The following is a 26,842-nucleotide window of genomic DNA, read 5'->3' on the forward strand; positions in this document are numbered from 1 at the left end:
TGAATTCAAGTAAGATTTTCACTCGAAATAAGATTGTTATAGTTATAGAAATTGAATCAAAGTTTGAATATGAATATTACCTTTAATTATAAAGATAACCCACTGTAAATAACAAAGGTTCCTTGATCTTAGATGATTACTTGGAATGGATTAGAAAGCTTGGAAGTAGACTTGCAAACTTGGAAGTATTCTTGATTTTTATGAAACTATACTTATGGAATTTATGAAGAACACTTAGAACTTGAAGATGGAACATGAGAGAGATTAATTAGATGAAGAAAATTGAAGAATGAAAGTGTTTGTAGGTGTTTTTGGTTGTTGGTAAATGGATTAGATATAAAGGATATGTAATTTTATTTTCATGTAAATAAGTCATGAATGATTACTAATATTTTTGTAATTTTATGAGATATTTCATGCTAGTTGCCAAATGATGGTCCTCACATGTGTTAGGTGACTCACATGGGCTGCTAAGAGCTGATCATTGGAGTGTATATACTAATAGTACATACATCTAAAAGCCGTGTATTGTACGAGTACGAATACGGGTGCATACGAGTAGAATTGTTGATGAAACTGAACGAGGATGTAATTGTAAGCATTTTATTAAGTAGAAGTACTTTGATATGTGTCTTGAAGTCTTTAAAAAGTGTAAGATTACATATCAAAACACAACATGTATATACATTCTAATGGATTCGTTAAGTCTTCGTTAGTCGTTACATGTAAGTGTTGTTTTGAAACCTTTAAGTTAACGATCTCAATTAATGTTGTTAACCCAATGTTTATTATATCAAATTAGATGTTAAATTATTATATTATCATGATATTATAATGTATGAATATCTCTTAATATGATATATACATTAAAATATCGTTACAGCGATAATCGTTACATATAAGTCTCGTTTCGTAATTCTTGAGTTAGTAGTCTTGTTTTTACATATGTAGTTCATTGTTAACACACTTAATGATATATTTAAATATCATTTTATCATGTTAAATATAGGTATCAATATCTTAATATGATACATATATATTTAGTAGACGTTATCATAACGATAATCGTTATATATATATATATATCATTTCGAGTTTCTTAACTTAGTAATCTCATTTCTTATGTATATCATACATTGTTAATATACTTAGTGAGATACTTACTCATCATAATCTCATATCAACCATATATATATATGTCTATATATACCACAACATGTAGTTTTTACAATTTTGTAACATTCGTGAATCGCCGGTCAACTTGGGTGATCAATTGTCTATATGAAACTTATTTCATTTAATCAAGTCTTAACAAGTTTGATTGCTTAATACGTTGGAAACATTTAGTCATGTAAATATCAATCTCAATTAATATATATAAACATGAAAAAGTTCGGGTCACTACAAATGCGATAAAATTTGTAATTCAGATAAGGTTAAAGTAAGCGCATACTATGACTTCATCAGTTATTCTGCCGAGATTATGGAATGCTAGCTCATGAATAGGCAGAGGCCTTGTATTCATTACACTGGTCCTAAACACCCCTGTCATAAGACATGCCACTGGGTACTGCGTTAGGCTTGAAGATTCTGAATAGATAGCAACGTCCCTTACCCCCGACGCCCGTGCAGTCTGACTACAGGTGCAGTCTGACTACAGGCATACACGTTCAGACGGATTATCCAATTGATCGACTCGGTTGGGTGATGTATTAACATTCCAAAATGATCTAAACTTTCTTAAGCATAATAGAATACATGGTTTACCATATCCGAGAGACGTGATGCGTTTCAATGCTTTCGTTAATGATTGGTAAAAGATAGTTAGGCCCTTAAAAAGAGTTCAACCATAAAGAACACCATGGCCAAGTCAAGATGACTTCCATGAACACGTTCGGTTATCCTAACGGTCCAATCCTTTATGTGTCTAAACAAACAGTTCCTTAATTAACTAAGAATCCCTCAAGCGGGGTGCAATGCTTGAGACCGCGTTATGGTGCAGTGTACTGGTCAACACTAACCGTGTTCCATGGCCTTACTGCTGTGCTTCAGCGTGCACGTACGAAGTTTATATGCTTGGTGACTACACTAGCATGGTCTGGGACCAACAATGTACTAGGGGTCTAGTCAGATGTTTCACTACGAAAGAGTCCTCAGTCGGAATCCAAAGCTTGATAGACTTACTACAACCGGTGTGCCTCAGTCGATCTTACGTTGTATCCAATAGACTTCTCTTACCAAGGGGTGACACAGATAGTGTACTCTGAATCGGGGTTCGCGACTTCCCAATAACAGAGCCTATAACTAGGTTCTATTAGTTGGAAAAGCGATTGAGTTTAAAGAATAATCGGAAATCATTTCAATAGCATACACAAACCATAATATTATTCCGGCATTATAACTGCTTACATCATAGCATACACTAAAGATAACTACTCGCTAATCATGGCAACAATATAATAAAACATTTATATAAGATAAAGGATAGAGGTACCAGTAGATTAAACGAGTTCTGAATACAAAAGTGACAACTTCAAGACTCCAGACCGCTCCTAATACAATCTTCAGCGTTCGCCTCCGGGTACTTAATTTCCAGCTCGGAGGTGAGAAGGCTTTGAAAGTATGACTATATTGTACAAGAGAGAGAAAGAAGTGAATTGAAGTGTTTGTTGGAATGAATGACAAAGACCCATTAAATAGACTAGGAAAATGCCAAAATACGCCTGGCAGGCCGTATGGAAGGCCGTATGGTGGGGCGTATTTGGCAGGCCGTATGGCTGGCAGGCCGTATGGTGAAGGCACCTGGTGGCACGTATCTGGCAGGCCGTATCCATAGTGGCAGGCCGTATGGTAGGCCGTATGGCAGGCCGTATGGTGTGCTGGTCAGCCTTGATTCCCTGGATCGTAACTTGATTTCTTGTCTTTCACCGTTTTCGCTCTAGAATCTTGGTTTTAGCTCTGATTCTCTTGATTCTTTTTGCACCGCCTTTGTAACTACTTGTTCTTCAATTCTAACTGACGAAGTGGGTATTTTGCTGATAAATTTTGAATCTTTCTTGTTTTTGGGCCTTAATACCGGGGTGAAAACGTGACTTTTTAGCCAATATCAAATATTCCACACTTAGACTTTGCTTGTCCTCAAGCAAACTCTCATTTTTAAGAATCTTTTCGGTGTTTCTTTTCTAATAGCCTAAGCCATTTGTTTTTATTATAAGAGTAAAAAGATAAGGTGAGTCATCTATGTTAGGATTGAAATTATCTCTGCAAGCATGCTAGGAGGTTACATGACATAGGCTAGCTTCCACGGGTCACTCAAATCACTCAGGTGTTTACGGTCCCCTATAGATCTAAGAAATGAAGTACGCTCATAGCCAGTCATGCTGCACCCATCGTCATAGGCTTGATAAAGACTCAAATCCTTGCTGCTAATGTGAGAACGGTAGTAATCTTAGCTTTATAGGTCATTTGTCAATGATGGAAAAGGAATTTTGGAGTGGTAGTGAAGTTGTTTTTTAAGGGTGAGATAACGAGTAATGTTGTCTTTATACAGACTTTTATTCGGATAGATAGGAGTGCTGAAGTATTTTGAGAAGCACTTTTGAACTTTTCTTCATTTGATAATCTTTTTCGGTCGAGTTCTCTTCTGCATTTCTCTTATTTAGTTCTGCTCCTTTTTTCAGAACTTCATCAATTTTTTATTATTAACTTTTTTTTTTGGAGATTTCATCTCGAGAAACTTTTTGCCGGTAAACTTTTTCAAGACTTTTGTCATGATACTTGAGAGGTTTATAACATCGGGTTTTCTGAAGGAATCTCATTTTCTGGATTTTTCGAGGAATAGTAAAGGTGATGTGGATGTGGTGGTGGAGTAGAAGTAGTGGAGGTGTGGAAGGTTTATGTTTGACAAATGGGTAGCTATTTTGATTACAACCGAACCACGTTTTGCTGCTTGGAGATGTAGATCTAAAGCAAGTTCTGATTCTGAGCACAGACATCGGCACTCTCAACGGAAAATAGTGAAGCATTAAAGATGAATGTTGGTCTTATTTGGGGTGCCTCACCATAATCAATTTAGGTCGATAATGCCTTAGTCATGCAATGCTCTATTAGAGATTTCAATCTAACAAGAATTCCACCTTACTTAAGCCTTATTTTTATTGACAAACGTTTTAGGTTTTCAAAAATACTCTTTCGAAAAGGGTTTCTTTTGCAAAAATTTTGAAATTTGGCTTAAGGACTTGAAATCTTCGTAATGGTTTATTATAATACAGCATAAAAAGATACCAACATCCCACACTTAGACGAACATTGTCCTCAATGTTCCTAGTGTATCCCACACTTAGGAGTTTTAGTTGAAGATTTTGGAGTATTTGTCTAGTGTTTTGATTTGGGTGTTATCCCACACTTAGTGATAAGCTAGGATGTGGCATATTTTGAATCTTGAGCTAGTAGCGAAAAGAAAGAAATACCCCTAGCAGATGCGGCTGGCTTCCTTGCTTCTTTATCGGCTCATTTGTCATCCTTTATTCTTCTACTCTACTTTATTTCACGGGTTGCCTCCCGAGAAGCGCTTTTGTTTAAGGTCATTGGCTCGACCGTAGTGATGCTTCAAAAAGCGAACATTCCTCACTGATGGTTGTGATCTTGGTCTTCTCGAGGGAATGTGAGTCTTGGTGGATAAGTCCTGAGAAAGTGTCGGACCAATAGTGGTAACAAATCCGGTACTTCTCTTGAAGATCTTCTGAAAGATAAGCAGTGCGCAGTTTCGGCTCTTGATAAGTCTTGAAGTCCGATGAGAATATGATCCACAGCCCTGCTGGTTGACCCATGAATGTCAATCATAGAAGCAGTGCTGGTGTTGATGATTTCTCTGATGGGATGCTCATTTCGGAGGTCTTCAAATAATGTTAGAAACTGTATCTTTAGAATTTCGAAGCCTTCGAAACGGTGATCTCCATAGTAGGAGTCGGTTGCTTTGCACAAATTAGTTAAGAGACGAAGTTGGAAAGAAGTGAACAGCAATCCTGATCCGAGTATTAATTTCACCGTCTTTGAGTATATCTCCCGACATCCAGCTTTAAATGTGAAACTAGGATCCGTGGACTCGTGGAAGATACGGGATAGCTGCTTCATAACATAGGTGGCAATGTTGACTCAATCTGGTTCAAGATGAGAGAACGGGTTGTTTCGCCTTGCTTCCTTCATCATAGCGCCTTGTAACTCTTTGATAATCAGATCAGCGTGGTGATCAATTGTTACGTAAATCACTAGTTTGTCTGGTGTGCTTTAGAAATTATCTCTTTCCAAGAGAGCGAAAAAGCTGTGAATATCCTCGATCATTTGCAAATCAGAGTGATAAGTCGGGCGGCCGGTGGAAAGATCCATGTGCTTCCGGATGAGAGTCAGAAGTACTCGTTGGTTTCGTTAGAACGCAAGTGCAGATCCGGTTAAGGCATTATAAACCCTAGATTAAATGATCTTCTGATCTCGACAGAATCTTGTTTCGAGAATAGTGCGAACTACTGAGTTATGCTCTCGTTGCCTTTCTTCGTGATAGATATGATCGTGAAGAGAATTGATAAAGTCTTGAATGCGTTCTTCTAGGATTTCAACATCATTGTCTTCTCTTCGGAGATAGAGGTGGTGCTCTTCTCTGATAGCCATAATTCGTTCTGTTAAGCGTAGCGAAAAGTCAATGGTTGACTTTCGGATGGCTTCGAGAATGTCTTCAAATTCATCGGTATCATTGATGAAGGTAATCATGTCTGCATGTGTGGATATAACTGGAATTTGATCTGAAGAAGAGTCCGGCTCCCCTTGATCTGATTCGGTTAGAGAGTGTAAGTTAGTCAGAATGTCTTCATGATGCTCTTCCTCGTCATCATCGGTATCTTGCTCTGATGAACGGGTTTCTTCAGTATTCTGATTCTCCACTTTGATACTAACAGGATCTATATCCTTAACCCCAGCCTTGTCGGTCTTCTTCTTGAAGCGAATGATTAAACTGTGATCTGCCGTCTCAAGCCTCATTATTTCTTCATGACGCTCAGTGCTTAGAACGGGTACTGTCGCAGTTTCTTTTACATCCTCCATTTCCTCTTCCTCCTCAGATTCTTCCTCTTCCTCTATTTCTTCGCTGGGATCCTCTTCTTCCATTTCTGGGTCGTTTACAGACTGTGATTCGACACCCATTTCGACATCATCGGCTGGTGGTGAAGACTCATCATCGGAAGTGATCCATCTAGTGGAAATAGAAAACATCTCTGCCTGTCCAAAAAGATCGGTTGGTCGATCAATTTTGAAGGTAACGCTCTCCCCATGTGATCGTAAGATCAAGGTTTGATTGTACACATCAATGACAGTCCTAGCCGTATTCATGAAAGGTCTTCCTAACACTATTGGGGTGTGTAGGTCTTCCTTGATATCCATCACTACGAAATCCGTAGGATAGAAGAATTTGTCAACTTTCACCAAGACGTTCTCAACTATGCCCTTAGGATACCGAATTGTATAATCGGCAAGTCGGATTGTCATTTTGGTTGGTGACAAGTCTCCTAACTCTAATCTATTGTAGAGAGAGTAGGGGATTAGTTTGACACTTGCTCCTAAATCTACTAACGAATGAATGGTTCCAGATTGGTAGATTGAACACGGGAAAACGAATCGGCCCGTATCTCCTAGCTTAGGTGGTAGAGAGTTTCTGAGCAATGCAGAGCATTCTTCACTCAGTGGAATTTTTTTAGAGTCTGGTATCCTCTCCTTTGTAGAAAGAAGCCTTCGAATGTATCTCTTCTGGTTGGGAACTTTGGACATGGTGTCCAAGAATCTTCCGTCAAGTTTGAAGGAATCAAGCTTGGATGGTTCTTCTTGTAGCCTTCCAGGATAAGGTACACGAACTGGAGTTTCAGGGGTCAGCTTCTGAGTATATGTTGATTTGTTCTTGAGCCTAGCTGATCTTCGCCTTGGTTCTTCCTCTGGGATTACGGAATCCATTTGCTTTGCTTCTTCTATGTGGGGATTTTGGATAGTATTACTTGGCAATCTTCCCTGCGGTCGGGTTTCAAGGCATTGTGATAACTGTCCGAGCTGCGTTTCCAAACTTTTGAGCAGAGCCAATTGATTTCTCATTAGTATCTTCTTCTGATCTTGTCTGGTTGTAGTTCTCTGATTTAACTGTTGTTGTCCTTGGATGAACTAAGTTAACTGATCATCAGCTCCGAGAGTAGGGTTAGCTACTTTTGTAATCTGGGTGGTAGGGGAATTTTCCTCAACTGGGGGACCAGTGAGTGGAAGTGGTTGATCGTAGGTCAATTGAGATTGCTGGGATGGATAAGGTGGATAGCGATAGCGAAAAGGTTGATTGCTTCGTGATAATGCTAAAAACGAACATATATTTCATAGCATTATTCCTCAAGAAAGACAAGCTTTTAGTTGCAATTGTTTTATTTAAAAGTGATATTCGTTTAAATAATAAAAGGTGAAGACAAAAGACAGATTCGACGAATTGAAGACGCAAACGACCAAAAAGCTCAAAAGTACAAAAGACAATCAAAGAGGTTCCAATTATTGATAAGAAACGTCTCGAAATTACAAGAGTACAAGATTCAAAACGCAAAGTACAAGATATTAAATTGTACGCAAGGACGTTCGAAAATCCGGAACCGGGACTAGAGTCAACTCTCAACGCTCGACGCAACGGACTAAAAATTACAAGTCAACTATGCACATAAATATAATATAATATTTAAATAATTCTTATAATTATTTATATATTATAATAAATAATAAAAACCGTCGGCAAGAAAGACTCCAAACCAGAGTGAGCTGTAATTGCAAACTCCGCGACTCGCGGAGTTTGAAGGCAAAAATGCCGCGAGTCGCGGAGCCCCAAATTCAGAAAACCCCCTATAAAGCTCGCGCATTCTGATCGTAAAATATCATCTTTTTCTTCTTCTCTTATAATACTACGTAAAAATTTATATTTATATTTTAATTTTAATTTTAATTTTAATTATAATTCTAATAATAAGGGTATGTTAGCAAATGTTGTAAGGGTGTAAGTCGAAATTCTGTCCGTGTAACGCTACGCTATTTTTAATCATTGTAAGTTATGTTCAACCTTTTTATATTAATGTCTCGTAGCTAAGTTATTATTATGCTTATTTAATCCGAAGTAATCATGATGTTGGGCTAATTAATAAAATTGGGTAATTGGGCTTTGTATCATAATTGGGGTTTGGACAAAAGAACGACACTTGTGAAAATTAGACTATGGGCTATTAATGGGCTTTATATTTGTTTAACTAAATGATAGTTTGTTAATGTTAATATAAAGATTTACAATTGGGCGTCCCTATAAATTACCATATACACTCGATCGGACACGATGGGCGGGGTATTTATATGTACAAATAATCGTTCATTTAACCGGACACGGGAATGGATTAATAGCCACTAGAATAATTAAAACAGGGGTGAAATTATGTACAAGGACACTTGGTATAATTGATAACAAAATATTAAAACCTTGGGTTACACTCAGTCGACATCCTGGTGTAATTATTAAACAAAGTATTAAAATCTTGTTACAGTTTAAGTCCCCAATTAGTTGGAATATTTAACTTCGGGTATAAGAATAATTTGACGAGGACACTCGCACTTTATATTTATGACTGATGGACTGTTATGGACAAAAACCAGACGAACATATTAAATAATCCAGGACAAAGGACAATTAACCCATGGGCATAAAACTAAAATCAACACGTCAAACATCATGATTACGGAAGTTTAAATAAGCATAATTCTTTTATTTCATATTTAATTTCCTTTATTTTATATTTAATTGCACTTCTAATTATCGCACTTTTATTTATTGTTATTTAATCGCACTTTTAATTATCGTACTTTTTAATTATCGCAATTTTATTTTATCGCACTTTTATTTATTTCAATTTCATTATCGTTATTTATTTTACGCTTTAAATTAAGTCTTTTATTTATTTAATATTTTACATTAGGTTTTAACTGCGACTAAAGTTTTAAAATTGACAAACCGGTCATTAAACGGTAAAAACCCCCCTTTATAATAATAATATTACTTATATATATATATATATATATATATATATATATATATATATATATATATATATATATATATATATATATATATATATATATATATATATATATATATATATATATGTATTTCTATAAAAGTAAACTAATATAGCGTTAAGCTTTGTTTAAAAAGATTCCCTGTGGAACGAACCGGACTTACTAAAAACTACACTACTGTACGATTAGGTACACTGCCTATAAGTGTTGTAGCAAGGTTTAAGTATATCCGTTCTCTAAATAAATAAATATCTTGTGTAAAATTGTATCGTATTTAATAGTATTTTCCTGCTAAAATTAATAACTATTTTATACCGCTCCGCTACCTCATCAAGTATTTTTGGCGCCGCTGCCGGAGAACTTTCTAAACGCCGGAAGCGCAACGCTAATATATAAAATATATATATATATATATATATAATTCTAGTTTTAAGATTTTTATTTATAAAATTATAAAATATTTCTATTTAGATATAAGTTTTTATTATATAAATACTTTTATTAAAACAGAAAATTAAAAACAGAAATTAAAAAAAAAATATAAATAAATAAAGAAAAACGCGTCGAATTTAAATAACCTGTCAGCTGAATTTTGGAACCCCGCGAGTCGCGGGGTTTGAAGCTTTGAATACCGCAAGTCGCGGAGGGGACCTGACACACGACAGAAGCCCTAATCCTGCATTTATTACGGAGTATTATTAATTATTATTAATTAAATTGTATTAGGGTTAAATAATTAATTAATTTAGTAGTTAATTTAAGTTTTAATTAATTTGTATTATTTAGTTTAATTAGTTTAATTAAATTATAAAATTAGTAGTTTTAATAAATAAATAAATAATATAAAAATAATATTTTTATAAAAATTGTACTTTTTACAACTTTTTGTATATTTTTATATTTTGTCCCTTTTTAATCGTTGTAGCGTAATATTTGTATTTTTCGCTCATATTTAGTTTTAAACTTAGTTTTTGCCATAGTTATTTTTACTTCTAGATTTTTAGGCTTTGCCGTAGAATTCCTTAAGTGCTTTTTCTTTAGACTAAGATTTAGGTACTTTAGAATTTTGCGACGCCTTTTTAAGTTTTAGTTTCTTTTTAAGTTATTTCCATTTGGGATATAGTTTTTCCTATAAGCTTTAATATTTTTAGACACCTTTTACTATGTACCAATTATCATTCTAATTAGTAATTTCAATTTGCGATTATAATTTTAAGTTAGTTGTAGTAATAAGGTTAGGTTAGTCAAGTATTTTTAAGTTTTATAAGTTTCTTTTATTTTTCCGTCACCTTTTATTTTTCAACCATTTTTCTTTTTCAACCTTTTTCCGACGAACTCTTTTTCTTTCTTATTTCTCGCTATTCTAGTTTTAGGACATAGATTTTTATTCTACTTCTTATCTAAATTTCTTAAAATTACGAAAATTTATTTTAAGTGGTTAAATTAATAGACATCAAAATTTTCTGGTTCGTAGTAATAGTTGGATTTGTACGTGGACCGGGTTATTGGAGCCAAACAGTCCTCAATTATATTGAGACCAAACGAATCCTGCCCCTCTGCTGCATCTTTTGGCTATTCGAAACGTGGGCAAAATTAGAAAAGTATATTGATTGGATAACTTATTAAAATTTTTCTTTCCTTTTTAAAAACTAATAGGATATTCAGTGAATGCACCGAGCAAGACGTTCATCACCTATTGTACGTTCACCACCTGTAACTAGATCAAGACATTTAGCAAATATTACTGCCTTTGATTTTTCTTTAGAATCGTCATCCAGTCGACCAAGTACTTCAGTTCAAATTTCCGATAATCCATTTTTTGAACCCGACCTTACAATTGAGAATCCGGAGAATATTCAGGAACGGTTCGTAGATCCTGAACCATTAAACTTTCCTCCGGAACCACCAATCATTCAAACAGAGATTGTTGAGGAACGAACTATTAAATCAGAATCTTCTAGTGATTCCGATTCAACAAATTCAATTATGGAGAATCTGGAACCTTTAAGTATGGAAGACCGAATGAGAGCTAAACGCACTGCCCAAGGTCACACAATTACTCATCCAGACATTAATGCGCCAGATTATGAAATCAAAGGACAAATTCTACACATGGTGACTAATCAATGCCAATTTAGTGGTGCGCCGAAGGAAGATCCAAATGAACATCTACGTACCTTTAATAGGATCTGCACACTATTTAAAATCCGAGAAGTGGAGGATGAACAGATATATCTCATGTTATTTCCCTGGACTTTAAAGGGAGAATCCAAAGATTGGTTGGAATCGTTACCTGAAGGGGCGATTGATACATGGGACGTTTTAGTTGAAAATTTTCTTAAACAATTCTTTCCTGCATCTAAAGCCGTAAGACTTCAAGCAGAAATTGTTACGTTCACACAGAAACCAAATGAAACTCTATATGAGGCGTGGACTAGATATGGAAAGTTGTTAAGAGGATGTCCGCAACATGGTTTAGACACCTGTCAAATAGTACAAATATTCTACCAAGGATGCGACATCACTACAAGAAAAGACATAGATATAGCAGCTGGTGGTTCTATTATGAAGAAAACCGAAACTGATGCTTACAAAATTATTGATAACACTGCTTCCCACTCACATGAGTGGCACCAAGAAAAAGATATCATTAGATCATCTAAAGCAGCTAGAGCCGATTCTAGCCATGACTTAGATTCCATTTCCGCAAAGATAGATGCTGTGGAACGACGAATGGAAAAGATGACTAAAGATATTCACTCAATACGAATTAGTTGTGAGCAGTGTGGAGGACCACATTTGACAAAAGATTGTCTCAGTATTGAATTAACAATGGAACAAAGAGAGAATATTTCATACATAAACCAAAGGCCTGGAAATAATTATCAGAATAATTATCAACCGCCAAGACCGATTTACAATCAAAACCAGAATTATAACCGAAATATTCCATGCAACAACCAACAAGGTCCTAGCAATCAACAAGTATCCAATAATAATTACAATCAGCAAAGACCGAATTTTCAAAACAAACCACCACAACAAACCGATGATAAAAAGCCGAATTTAGAAGATATGATGACGAAGCTAGTTGAAACTCAAACGCAGTTTTTCACATCTCAAAAACAAACCAATGAACAAAATGCTCAAGCATTTAGAAATCAACAAGCTTCTATTCAAAATCTGGAACAAGAAGTAAGTAACCTAGCAAGGTTAATAGGTGAAAGAAAACCGGGAAGTTTACCTAGTGATACAAATGCTAACCCCCGGAATGAAACAGCTAAAGCTATTACCACAAGAAGTGGTACAACGCTTAAACCACCGGAAATACCTGTAACTTCTGATGAAACTATTCCTACTCCACAAGAACCACAACCTGATCAAGATAAGGAAAAAGAACCGGTAGTTGAAAAGGTTAATGAAGATAACACAGTTAAGGCTAAACCTTATGTTAAACCATACCAACCACCACTTCCTTACCCGAGTAAAATGAAGAAAGAGAAACTTGAAGCCGAGCAATCCAAATTCTTGGATATGTTTAAACAGATAAATGTAAATCTTCCTTTCATTGATGTGATTTCAGGAATGCCTAGATATGCTAAATTCTTGAAAGATCTAATCTCAAATAGAAAGAAAATGGAAGAACTCTCGGCTGTTACTATGAATGCTAATTGTTCAGCAGTGCTGTTGAATAAGATACCAGAAAAACTATCTGATCCAGGAAGTTTCACAATTCCATGTTTTCTGGGTAGTCTTAGTTCAATAGAAGCATTGGCAGACTTAGGTGCTAGTATAAATCTAATGCCGTATTCACTATACGCTAAACTAGACCTTGGAGAATTGAAACCAACAAGAATAAGCATACAACTAGCCGATAGATCAATAAAATATCCTAGAGGGATAATGGAGAACATGCTAGTTAAAGTTGGTACTTTAGTATTTCCAGTAGATTTTGTTGTTCTGGACATGGAAGAAGATTCTCAAGTTCCTCTCATATTAGGAAGACCATTCTTAAACACGGCTAAAGCAATGATAGACGTGTTCGGTAAGAAACTAACCCTAAGTATAGAGGATGAGAGTGTTACCTTTTCAGTTGATAGAGCAATGCAACAACCGCAATCTGCAGATGATACATGTTATTATATTCAAACTATAGATGCACATGCAGAATTATTAGAAGAATTTCCAGAATTACAAGGAACAGGAGAATGTTCTTTAGGAGAAGGTAATGAACCAATTGATGAAGCTGAAATGTTAGCTACACTAATAGCTAATGGATATGAACCAACAACAGAAGAAATTCAAATGCTAAAAGAAGAAGACAGATATCGATATAAATCATCGATAGAAGAACCTCCGAAATTAGAGTTAAAACCACTTCCAAACCATTTGGAATACGCTTATTTACATGGTGAATCTGAATTACCTGTAATAATATCGTCTTCTCTTACTAAAAATGAGAAATCACAACTCATTTCTGTGTTGAAAGCCCATAAACCAGCCATTGCATGGAAGATTCATGATATTTAAGGAATAAGTCCTTCGTATTGCACACATAAAATCCTTATGGAAGAAGGTCATAAAACGTATGTGCAACGCCAACGAAGACTAAATCCTAATATGCAAGATGTAGTTAAGAAAGAGATTATTAAACTGCTAGATGCAGGTTTAATTTATCCAATCTCTGATAGTCCATGGGTAAGCCCAGTTCAATGCGTGCCTAAGAAGGGTGGCATGACTGTCATTACAAATGAGAAAAATGAGCTTATTCCTACTAGAACTGTAACAGGATGGCGTGTATGTATTGATTATAGAAAATTAAATGACGCCACCAGAAAAGATCACTTTCCCTTACCTTTCATAGATCAAATGCTGGAAAGATTAGCCGGAAATAGTTACTATTGTTTTCTAGATGGATTTTCCGGATATTTTCAAATTCCAATAGCACCCGAAGATCAAGAGAAAACCACATTCACGTGCCCTTATGGTACTTTTGCTTACAAACGCATGCCATTTGGACTTTGCAACGCCCCTGCAACCTTTCAAAGGTGTATGATGGCGATTTTTCACGACATGATAGAAGAATGCATGGAAGTATTCATGGATGACTTTTCAGTCTTCGGTGATACATTTAAATCATGTCTAGTTAATCTGGAACGAATGCTAATTAGATGCGAAAAATTAAATCTAGTACTTAATTGGGAGAAATGTCATTTCATGGTTAAAGAAGGCATCGTTCTTGGACATAAAATTTCAAAAGAAGGAATTGAAGTGGATAGAGCTAAAGTAGATGTAATTGCTAAACTTCCACATCCCACCAATGTTAGAGGAGTTAGGAGTTTTCTAGGGCATGCCGGTTTTTACCGACGTTTCATAAAAGATTTTTCTAAAATTGCCACTCCTATGAATAAACTCCTAGAAAAGGATGCTCCATTCATCTTTTCAGATGAGTGTATCAAATTTTTTAATATTCTTAAAGAAAAACTCACTAATGCGCCGATTATGATAACACCAAATTGGAATCTACCATTTGAACTAATGTGCGATGCAAGTGATTTTGCAATGGGAGCCGTTTTAGGACAAAGGATTGAAAAATGATTTCAACCTATATATTATGCTAGTAAGACGTTACAAGGAGCACAAACGAACTATACAACTACTGAAAAAGAACTCCTTGCTATTGTCTTTGCTTTTAACAAATTTCGATCATATCTCGTTCTAGCAAAAACGGTGGTCTATACCGACCATTCTGCTCTTAGATACCTATTTTCAAAACAAGATGCTAAACCAAGATTAATCCGTTGGATCTTACTCTTACAAGAGTTTGATATTGAAATCCGAGATAAAAGAGGAGCAGAAAATCTCGCCGCTGATCATCTTTCTCGTCTTGAAAATCCTGAGTTAGAAGTTCTAAATGAATCGGCCATACAAGACAACTTTCCTGATGAATATCTATTGAAGATAGATTATAATGAAATCCCATAGTTTGCAGACTATGCAAACTACTTAGTTTGTGGATTCCTTGAAAAAGGATTATCGTACCAAAGACGAAAGAAATTCTTCAGTGATATAAAACACTATTTCTGGGAGGATCCACATCTGTTTAAAAGTTATCCCGATGGAATAATACGCCGATGTGTATTTGGAGATGAAGCTAGTAAAATATTAAACCATTGTCACACAGGACCAACAGGAGGGCATTATGGGCCTCAACTAACAGCAAGAAAAGTTTATGAAGCTGGATTCTATTGGCCTACAATTTACAAAGACGCACACCTTCTTTGCAAATCCTGTGATGCATGTCAAAGGGCCGGAAAAATAAGTCAACGTGATGAAATGCCACAAAATGTCATCCAAGTATGTGAAGTATTTGACATTTGGGGTATTGACTTTATGGGTCCATTTCCAAAATCTCATAATAATCTATATATACTCGTAGCCATTGATTATATATCTAAATGGGCGGAAGCACAAGCTCTCCCAACTAACGATGCACGAGTTGTAGTCAACTTTTTAAAACGTCTTTTTGTAAGGTTTGGAACACCGAAAGCTTTAATAAGTGATCGGGGTACTCATTTCTGTAATAATCAACTTGAGAAAGTTTTTAAAAGATATGGAGTAACTCATAAAATCTCCACCACATATCATCCACAAACAAGTGGACAAGTTGAAAATACCAACCGAGCTTTAAAACGTATTCTAGAGAAAACCGTAGGATCAAATCCGAAGGAATGGTCCATTAAATTGGAGGATGCACTCTGGGCTTTTAGAACAGCCTACAAAACTCCAATTGGAACCACACCTTTTAGACTTGTTTATGGAAAAGCATGTCATCTTCCAGTAGAAATTGAACACAAAGCATTTTGGGCTTTGAAGACATGTAATCTTGATTTACATGAAGCTGGACGTCTACGATTAAGTCAACTAAACGAATTAGAAGAACTAAGACATAAAGCATACGAAAATTTGTTAATCTATAAAGAAATAACGAAGAAATGGCATGATAAAAGAATCAGAAGTTCAAAAGAATTTAAAGAAGGAGACAGAGTTCTTCTTTTCAATTCACGATTCAAGCTATTTCCTGGAAAATTGAAATCAAGATGGTCTGGACCATTCATAGTCAAAAGAGTTTTCCCATACGGAACGATAGAATTGATAAATTCAAATGGGATTGAATTTAAAGTTAATGGTCACAGAGTTAAACATTACATACATGGTCCGATGAAAGTCGACAACGAAGTTAATCACAATTTCGACACCACAGCTAACTAAGTGTGGGGAGAATCAAGTCTTTAAAGGATAATATGTATTTCTGTTAGAGTTAGATTGTCTGTTTTCATATAGTTCTCGAAAATGGAACCCGAATGGTCTTTCCCTAGCAGACCCTAAAGAACTAGTCTTCTCCCCCCATTCTGAATTTTTATTTTTTTTAGGTTTTTACAAAATGAAGACTGCCTGTGAACTAAACCATGGTCTAATGCTACACGCTTTGATCACTAAACGTAATAATGACATACTACCGAGTGAACTAGTATCAGTAATCAGAGAAAGAATGGACGGAGTTAGAAAAGAATCCAGATGCGAAGATAATAAGTTACAATTTGGTAAAGGAAAATCAAAATCCGCAGCGAAAAGAAGAGCACGACACCTAGAAAGATGTCACAAATGCGGAAAATGGTCACATGGAGGTAAATGTTCAAATAATCAAACCTATTCAAATACCGAATTTGTTACTTTATGCAGAGACGGACCGTTCATATGTTTAGAAGAAAAGACACTGAATGCTCGAGGTTACGCCTATATAGCTATGGAAAACCAATTAAACCGACTATCTTATGAATGGGATAGATCATATAATTAAGAAATCTATTTCACAGGTATGTCTGTACAGTTTTTATTTTTATTTTTTTTATTTTTAACCTTTTGATAATAAACGCTAATTTGTTCGCTAAAAAGTATTAAATTGGTATTGAATAAAATTAGGTTTGGCGACCGAAATTATTGATATCATTCAAAAATTTATTACATCACTGCGAAATTTAACGTTTATTCTTAAGGTATAAATATCTTTAAACAATCAACTCAAAATATTTCAAAAATTCGTCATGAGTTAAATTAGGTTTTGGAACCGAAATTACTTTACCGAAAAGAGGGGCGCATATTTTTGATAATATTTGATTGATTAAAGTGGGATAAAAAGCCAAAAAGATTTTTAATTTTATTTTTACCATGTTTTTAAAATTAATATTTAAATCTTAAATTAATATTGTAAACTTTGTAAAAACAATATATTTAAAATTGTAAATATTTGAAAAATTAATATAAGTTTGGTATGAATTTATAAATTTTTAAATTAAGTTGGTGTGAATTTTTAATTTTTAAAATATGAAATTTTAATTTTATGCATTTCAAATTTTAAGTTTGGTGTGAATTTTTAATATAAATTTTGAATTTTATATTTAAGTTGTGTGAATTTAAAAACAAAAATTTACTTTATCTCATTAAGTTAAAAATATGATTTTTAAAATTCGTCGTAAGTTGAAGACTAGGTCTTTGAACCGAAATTGCTTTACCCGAGAGAGGGACGAGAACTTTTATTATCATTATTTTTAATCTCATTGAATTAAAGTATGCCAAAAATATTAAAAAACCCCAAAAATCTTAGCTTTTAAAACAATCGCTACAAAAAGACAAATTTTAAAATTTTGTCGAGGGACGGACTAGGACATCGATCCGAAACGACCTCGTCCTAAATAATAAGGGAAACAAAATTTTAAAATTAAGTACTTAATTGTTTTATAAGTTAATGATTAAAAAAAAAAAAAAAGCAAACTCCGCGAGTCGCGGAGTTTGAAGGCTTAAATGCCGCGACTCGCGGAGGGGTCGGATTACAGAAAAAAATATAGCTGAAACAGATCAGTCCCAACCCACAAAACACACAAACACTGCGAAAACTGCTCGAAAATACCCGAAAAATACACCCCAAAATCACAATTTTTAACCGTTAATCACCAAATTTTTTACTAAAATCATGTTGAGAAGGATGCTATCTAGGAATTACTCAAGAAAAACGGTAAATTTCTACACCTAAACACCATTTAATCCGAAATTAGTGTTCTTGAGCCATTTTTTCCCCAATTTGATTTTGATGCTTTTTAGTATAATTAGGCTTAAATTGTTTATGTATTATGCTTGTATAACCTAGATTGATGCTATTTAACATGATTAGAAGCCTTAAACTTCAAATTTTGAATAATCTAGGGTTTGTGTTCTTGAGCAAATTTGGGGCTTTTTGATATAAACAGGTTATGGCCGATTTTTGTCATGAATTGTTGCTAAATTAAGTAGTGTAACATGTTTAGGTAGTTAAATGATCCAAACTTTGAGCCTAAACATGATTTTGAGAATTAAAGTGGACTTTTTCAAAGTCTAAAATTCATGAACTTGATTTTTGAGAGATAATGCCATTTGAAACTTGTTTAATTGCTAGTAATGATGATTTTGACATGTTATTTGAGTTGAATGCTTATGAACTTGGCGAACATTTTCGTATATGCTTATTTGAAAAAGTGTAGATTTGATGAAAATATGAAAATAAGCTTAAGTTGAATATAAATTGATCATGTCATTGTAATTATTTTGATTGATGATTTTGCTGACACTAATGCATATTTGGATGCACAAAAATTGTGTTTGATGTGTTTTGCAGACTGAAAGGGGTGAATCTTCATCCCAAGCCCGCAATGCTCCTGCTGAGAACGCGGAACAACAGGAGGTGGATAACTACTACAAGCAGGATATACCTCATCCAGTCATGACCTTTTCTGATATGCACTTGAAAGAGTTGCACCCGAACCTGAGATTTGACAGACTTTGGATAGATTATCCAAAATATCAAAGGGGTTTGCATACTCTTCATTCTAAGGTTGTTGAGGTACCGAGGGTCATAGAATGGGGACCCTTAGAAGCTGTAGAATTGGCCGGGCCAATTAGGGAATTACTTGTACAGAGGTATGGTAATTCTACTTTTAATGACTGGGTACATTTATTCACCATGCGTAGACCTGTATATAAAGTATGGTGTGAAGAATTGTTGTGTAGTATAGAGTTGAATGATCGGGTAGCTAGTTTAACCGATCGTTCTTTTATTAGATTTTTGTTAGGCGGTTCGATGCGCTACATGTCTTTACTAGACATGGCTCAGGCTTTACGTATATATACGCCTGAGGAGTTAGCATCTGCCGATTGTAGAGGGTTGATACTAAATGGTAGAAAGATAGATGAAAATTTTGATACACACGGTGTGTGGAGTCAAATGACAAGCCATCACCATTTCAAAGGGGGAAATTACTCTTATTTGGATATAGATAGAGCCGAATTAAGAGTGATTCATAGGTTTTTAGCTAATTCGATTACACAAAGGGGTAAGAACAAGGAAAAAGTAAATGAACAGGATTTGTTTTACCATATGTGTATTCGAGACCCACAAAGCGCTGTAAGTATACCATATTGTGTGGGTTATTATTTATCAGCTATGGTTCGGGGGATGCGACCGCATAGCATAATAGGAGGTGGTATTTTTATTACTTTGATTGGTGAATATCTCGGTGTGGATATAAGTCGGGGGGGATTATTAATAGAAGAACCAGAACCCCGCGATACTATAGGTTTAATGGTGCAAAAGTTTTGAAAAGGCGAAATAATGCCGCAGTACCATACCATGGTAGACATCCACAGGTTGAGAGAAACCAACAGCAAGGTAATGTTGGAGGAGGGAATGAGATGCAAGAAATGCAAAGGTTTATAGCTTCTCAGGAGTACGAAAATGCTAGACAGAGAGCATTTGAAGATTGGCAAGTTCATCAGAACCAAATCATAGCTCATTGCCAACATATAGGTAGAAACTATATTCCTACACCGAAACCCATCTTCCCTCCCTGGTCTACAGAGATGCAGCCACCGTATCCTACGTATAACCCTGCCGAAGCATTCTATAGCACCTATGGTTATGCCTGGAACCCCTATTTGTACCAGTATCATCCCTAGTATACTTATTTTTATTTATTTTGTAATTTGTAATGATTGATACGTTTAATACTTTTGTTAATATTGTAATAGTTTTTATAATTGTCTAACTTTTATTCTTAGATTTTAATAATTTTTGAATGTGGGGTAATATACCAAACTTCAAAAATATGTATATATGTTTGCAGTTTATCTTATGTACACAACAGGGTAAAACAACGCATTTTCAAAGACTGGCATTAAGTTCAGCAAAAGCAACTAATTTTGACAACAAGATGCAAAATATATGTGAAATAACAACAAGACGGAATGAACAAATGATGTGCACCATTTATCATTCAGCAAACAAACGCCAATATATTTGGAAACTTTGGTAAAAATTTAATCATTTTCACACAAATCACCCTCAATAATTTAAATTGTTACTGATTTCTTGCAAATGAGGGCATTGCAAGATCTTAAGTGTGGGAAGGGGTTAAATTCTTTCGGATTTTAAAATTTTTATCTTAAACACTTGGTTACCATTAAAAATACTAGTAAAGCAGTAGTTGTATTAGAATCTAGTGCTCTCTGATAAAAAAAGAACAGCCCTAGTCTTATATACTAACTACCCAATTCTAGTAAAATTTTTCAAAATTTTCAATTAAATGAACTCAAAATCATGTTTATACATATTTATGAACAATAAAACTAGGTTTTAACACCGAAATTATTGTTACCTCGGAAAGGACATAAATTGAGAAACAAGCCAAAATGTTAAAATTCATTTAAAATGGAATAGAGGACGATAAAAAGGAAAATAAAAGCCAAGTGTGGGAAAATTTACCAAGTTATCTAAAACATATATCACATATTTCTGTAACAAATAACTGAAAATACTTTTGCTTTGGACTAAACTAAACTGTTTTACCCGAAGAAAGAAAAGGAAAGATGGATCTACACGATGAATCAATTCCATCATTAAAAGGAAGTAAAGTCTTCCGAAAAAGACACGCGCTTCTTGATTTAGGTCATGAAGTTGTCGTCCAGACCAGCTGTAGGTTGACGAAAAATCTAGAAAAGTCATCACTAAAATCAGCAGAAAATCCACGGACCTCAGCATTAAACAGGGTCGCCAAGTGGTCAGATTTATCCTAACCATGAGAAGGATTTATCTCGTACAATGGGGGGCACCATGCAAATTAGCTTGATAAGACTAATGAATCAGATCCCCAGAAAGGATAATCTCCTTAAAAGATCAAAAATCAGCTTTTAAGCCTGATATTACTCAATCCTTGAGATTGACCTTAAAGATTGAGAATTACAAACTCATGGAATTCAATGATATCTAAACTCGAGCTTGAACGAGAAAATATTTTGATCAAAATTACAAACCAATTTGTTTTCTGAAAACCCTATTTTCAATGCGTTCATTACCATTGAACGTAAAATCCTAGAAATTCACCTGGAATTCATTAGGTCACCTGAACTAAATCGGGTGTCAACCGTAAGAACGGTGGTTGCATAGTGGTCAAAGACAGGACCTTGTGCCATACCGAAAAATTATAAGGGTGAGCTTTACTATTGCTCCTACCAAGGATAGTAATTGCGTCCGACACATTATAGACCATAATTAAAAGCATGTCAGGGGACATTGCCTTAACAGTTGCTTGTTCAAACGCTTTCCTTTACAACCGGACGGTAGTTTACCGAAAAGTAATATACGGGACAAGTAAACTGGACATGTTGCTTTCCAAATACAAGGTTAGCAAGTGGGTGACACAAAACCATAAGTTTTGAGCTAAAATTTTCAAATCTGAAACCCACCAAACCCACAAAAATATTTTGCAAACACCGGTAAAGGGTTATCCCGGAAAACTTATCTAGGGTAAAAACTAGATTTAATTTTCAAAAGATCAAATGTTTTCATAAAGATCCAATTTCCTTAATGGATCTAAATTTTTATAGTCATGTGGGACTGTAAACCATATCGTTACTACCATTGTTTATACCGCCGTATAGAAATCACTGATGTACAAAGTGTGAAGAATAAAGAAGTGATTCTAGTATTTCAAGACGATATTGCTTGAGGACAAGCAACGCTCAAGTGTGGGAATATTTGATAATGCTAAAAACGAACATATATTTCATAGCATTATTCCTCAAGAAAGACAAGCTTTTAGTTGCAATTGTTCTATTTAAAAGTGATATTCGTTTAAATAATAAAAGGTGAAGACAAAAGACAGATTCGACGAATTGAAGACGCAAACGACCAAAAAGCTCAAAAGTACAAAAGACAATCAAAGAGGTTCCAATTATTGATAAGAAACGTCTCGAAATTACAAGAGTACAAGATTCAAAACGTAAAGTACAAGATATTAAATTGTACGCAAGGACGTTCGAAAATCCGGAACCTGGACTAGAGTCAACTCTCAACGCTCGACGCAACGGACTAAAAATTACAAGTCAACTATGCACATAAATATAATATAATATTTAAATAATTCTTATAATTATTTATATATTATAATAAATAATAAAAACCGTCGGCAAGAAAGACTCCAAACCAGAGTGAGCTGTAATTGCAAACTCCGCGACTCGCGGAGTTTGAAGGCAAAAATGCCGCGAGTCGCGGAGCCCCAAATTCAGAAAACCCCCTATAAAGCTCGCGCATTCTGATCGTAAAATATCATCTTTTTCTTCTTCTCTTATAATACTACGTAAAAATTTATATTTATATTTTAATTTTAATTTTAATTTTAATTATAATTCTAATAATAAGGGTATGTTAGCAAATGTTGTAAGGGTGTAAGTCGAAATTCTGTCCGTGTAACGCTACGCTATTTTTAATCATTGTAAGTTATGTTCAACCTTTTTATATTAATGTCTCGTAGCTAAGTTATTATTATGCTTATTTAATCCGAAGTAATCATGATGTTGGGCTAATTAATAAAATTGGGTAATTGGGCTTTGTATCATAATTGGGGTTTGGACAAAAGAACGACACTTGTGAAAATTAGACTATGGGCTATTAATGGGCTTTATATTTGTTTAACTAAATGATAGTTTGTTAATGTTAATATAAAGATTTACAATTGGGCGTCCCTATAAATTACCATATACACTCGATCGGACACGATGGGCGGGGTATTTATATGTACAAATAATCGTTCATTTAACCGGACACGGGAATGGATTAATAGCCACTAGAATAATTAAAACAGGGGTGAAATTATGTACAAGGACACTTGGTATAATTGATAACAAAATATTAAAACCTTGGGTTACACTCAGTCGACATCCTGGTGTAATTATTAAACAAAGTATTAAAATCTTGTTACAGTTTAAGTCCCCAATTAGTTGGAATATTTAACTTCGGGTATAAGAATAATTTGACGAGGACACTCGCACTTTATATTTATGACTGATGGACTGTTATGGACAAAAACCAGACGAACATATTAAATAATCCAGGACAAAGGACAATTAACCCATGGGCATAAAACTAAAATCAACACGTCAAACATCATGATTACGGAAGTTTAAATAAGCATAATTCTTTTATTTCATATTTAATTTCCTTTATTTTATATTTAATTGCACTTCTAATTATCGCACTTTTATTTATTGTTATTTAATCGCACTTTTAATTATCGTACTTTTTAATTATCGCAATTTTATTTTATCGCACTTTTATTTATTGCAATTTCATTATCGTTATTTATTTTACGCTTTAAATTAAGTCTTTTATTTATTTAATATTTTACATTAGGTTTTAACTGCGACTAAAGTTTTAAAATCGACAAACCGGTCATTAAACGGTAAAAACCCCCCTTTATAATAATAATATTACTTATATATATATGTGTATTTCTATAAAAGTAAACTAATATAGCGTTAAGCTTTGTTTAAAAAGATTCCCTGTGGAACGAACCGGACTTACTAAAAACTACACTACTGTACGATTAGGTACACTGCCTATAAGTGTTGTAGCAAGGTTTAAGTATATCCGTTCTCTAAATAAATAAATATCTTGTGTAAAATTGTATCGTATTTAATAGTATTTTCCTACTAAAATTAATAACTATTTTATACCACTCCGCTACCTCATCACTTCGCTGAAATTGATTAACCCTAGGTGGTTGATTGAATTCGGGATATGGTGGACGAGCTGGGTATTGGACGTAACAGACTGAACCATCAGGGTTTTCATACTCAACTTGATAATCTTCAGTAGGTTGCGGGTTAGTACAATTAACACAAGCCTGAGCTTGGTTAACCTGATGCGGCTGCGTCTTCAATTCTCCGAGTTGTTTGGCAAGAGATTCCATCTTATCCGCGAGGGATTTGATGGCCTCCGTTTGATTATTAAGTGCAGAGAGTGGGGCAGATGATGAAGGTTTTTCACCACTGTTCCATTCATGATGATGCATCGTCATGTTCTCGAGCAATTCCCATGCTTCGTCTGCGGTTTGGTTCATCAGATTCCCTTGAGCTGCTGCATCGATCGTCGTCCTATGATTTACCGTAAAACCATTGTAGAAGGTACAGATTTGGGCTGACCGTTCTAGCTGGTGATTAGGGCATTTCTTCAGCAAGGTTTTGAAACGCTCCCATGCGGTGTAAAGAGATTCATCGTAACTTTGTTTGAAGTTAATGATGTCATTCTTCAGTTTGGTTTATTTAGAAGGAGGGAAATATTTGGTTAGGAATTTAGTAGCCATCTCCGTCCATGACGCGATGGAATCTTTTTCCAATCCTTCAAACCAAGTTTGAGCATGATGAGTGAGAGAATAGGGGAACAAGTATAGCCGGACTATATCTTGTCCTATCCCTGGCTGTTTGTAGGAGTTCAAAAGAGATATGAATTTATCAAGGTGAGAATTTGGATCGTCATTCGGTAATCCGTGAAATTGACAGCTATTCTGGATGAGCTGGATTGAAATGTCCCGTTCTTATTGATTAAAAACGTTCCATATTAATTGATTTCGTTGCGAGGTTTTAACCTCTATATGAGACGTTTTTCAAAGACTGCATTCATTTTAAAACAAACCATAACCTTTATTTCATCAATAAAGGTTTAAAAAGCTTTACGTAGATTATCAAATAATGATAATCTAAAATATCCTGTTTACACACGACTATTACATAATGGTTTACAGTACAAATATGTTACAACGAAATAAGTTTCTTGAATGCAGTTTTTACACAATATCATACAAACATGGACTCCAAATCTTGTCCTTATTTAAGTATGCGACAGCGGAAGCTCTTAATAATCACCTGAGAATAAACATGCTTAAAACGTCAACAAAAATGTTGGTGAGTTATAGGTTTAACCTATATATATCAAATCGTAACAATAGACCACAAGATTTCATATTTCAATATACATCCCATACATAGAGATAAAAATCATTCATATGGTGAACACCTGGTAACCGACATTAACAAGATGTATATATAAGAATATCCCCATTATTCCTGGACACCCTTCGGATATGATATAAATTTCGAAGTACTAAAGCATCCGGTACTTTGGATGGGGTTTGTTAGGTCCAATAGATCTATCTTTAGGATTCGCATCAATTAGGTTGTCTGTTCCCTAATTCTTAGATTACCAGACTTAATAAAAAGGGGCATATTCGATTTCGATAATTCAACCATAGAATGTAGTTTCACGTACTTGTGTCTATTTTGTAAATCATTTATAAAACCTGCATGTATTCTCATCCCAAAAATATTAGATTTTAAAAGTGGGACTATAACTCACTTTCACAGATTTTTACTTCGTCGGGAAGTAAGACTTGGCCACTGGTCGATTCACGAACCTATAACAAATATGTACATATATATCAAAGTATATTTAAAATATATTTACAACACTTTTAAAACATTTTGATGTTTTAAGTTTATTAAGTCAGCTGTCCTCGTTAGTAACCTACAACTAGTTGTCCAACGTTAGCTGTACAGAAAAAAATTGATATATATTATCTTGAATCAATCCACGACCCAGTGTATACACGTCTCAGGCTAGATCACAACTCAAAGTATATATATTTTTGGAATCAACCTCAACCCTGTATAGCTAACTCCCACATTACTGCATATAGAGTGTCTATGGTTGTTCCAAATAATATATACACATGGGTCGATATGATATGTCAAAACATTTGCATACGTGTCTATGGTATCCCAAGATTACATAATATATTATAATACATGTATAATACAATATAAGTTAGCTAGGATATGATTAATGTAGATTTGTTACCAATTTTCACGTTGCTACAACAAGAAAAATTATCCAATCTTGTTTTACCCATAACTTCTTCATTTTAAATCCGTTTTGAGTGAATCAAATTGCTATGGTTTCATATTGAACTCTATTTTATGAATCTAAACAAAAAAAGTATAGGTTTATAGTTGGAAATATAAGTTACAAGTCGTTTTTGTAAAGGCAGTCATTTCAGTCGAAAGAACGACGTCTAGATGACCATTTTAGAAAACATACTTCCACTTTGAGTTTAACCATGATTTTTGTATATATTTTCATGTTCATAAGAAAAATTATTTTCTCAGAAGAACAACTTTTAAATCAAAGTTTATCATAGTTTTTAATTAACTAATCCAAAACAGCCCGCGGTGTTACTACGACGGCGTAAATCCAGTTTTACGGTGTTTTTCGTGTTTCCAAGTTTTAAATCATTAAGTTAGC

The 26,842-nt window shown here is 34.6% G+C and overlaps 1 non-coding gene across 1 annotated transcript; it reads left to right on the top strand.

Moving 5' to 3' along the window:
- Window positions 1-24,693: 24,693 nt before the first annotated feature.
- LOC139860691 (small nucleolar RNA R71) lies at window positions 24,694-24,800 on the top strand. Its single transcript, XR_011763319.1, has one exon. It is a non-coding gene; the product is annotated as a small nucleolar RNA R71 (small nucleolar RNA).
- The last annotated feature ends 2,042 nt before the right edge of the window (window positions 24,801-26,842 follow it).

The sequence above is a fragment of the Rutidosis leptorrhynchoides genome, chromosome 7 (genome assembly GCF_046630445.1).
Source record: "Rutidosis leptorrhynchoides isolate AG116_Rl617_1_P2 chromosome 7, CSIRO_AGI_Rlap_v1, whole genome shotgun sequence".
NCBI classification, from domain to species: domain Eukaryota; kingdom Viridiplantae; phylum Streptophyta; class Magnoliopsida; order Asterales; family Asteraceae; genus Rutidosis; species Rutidosis leptorrhynchoides.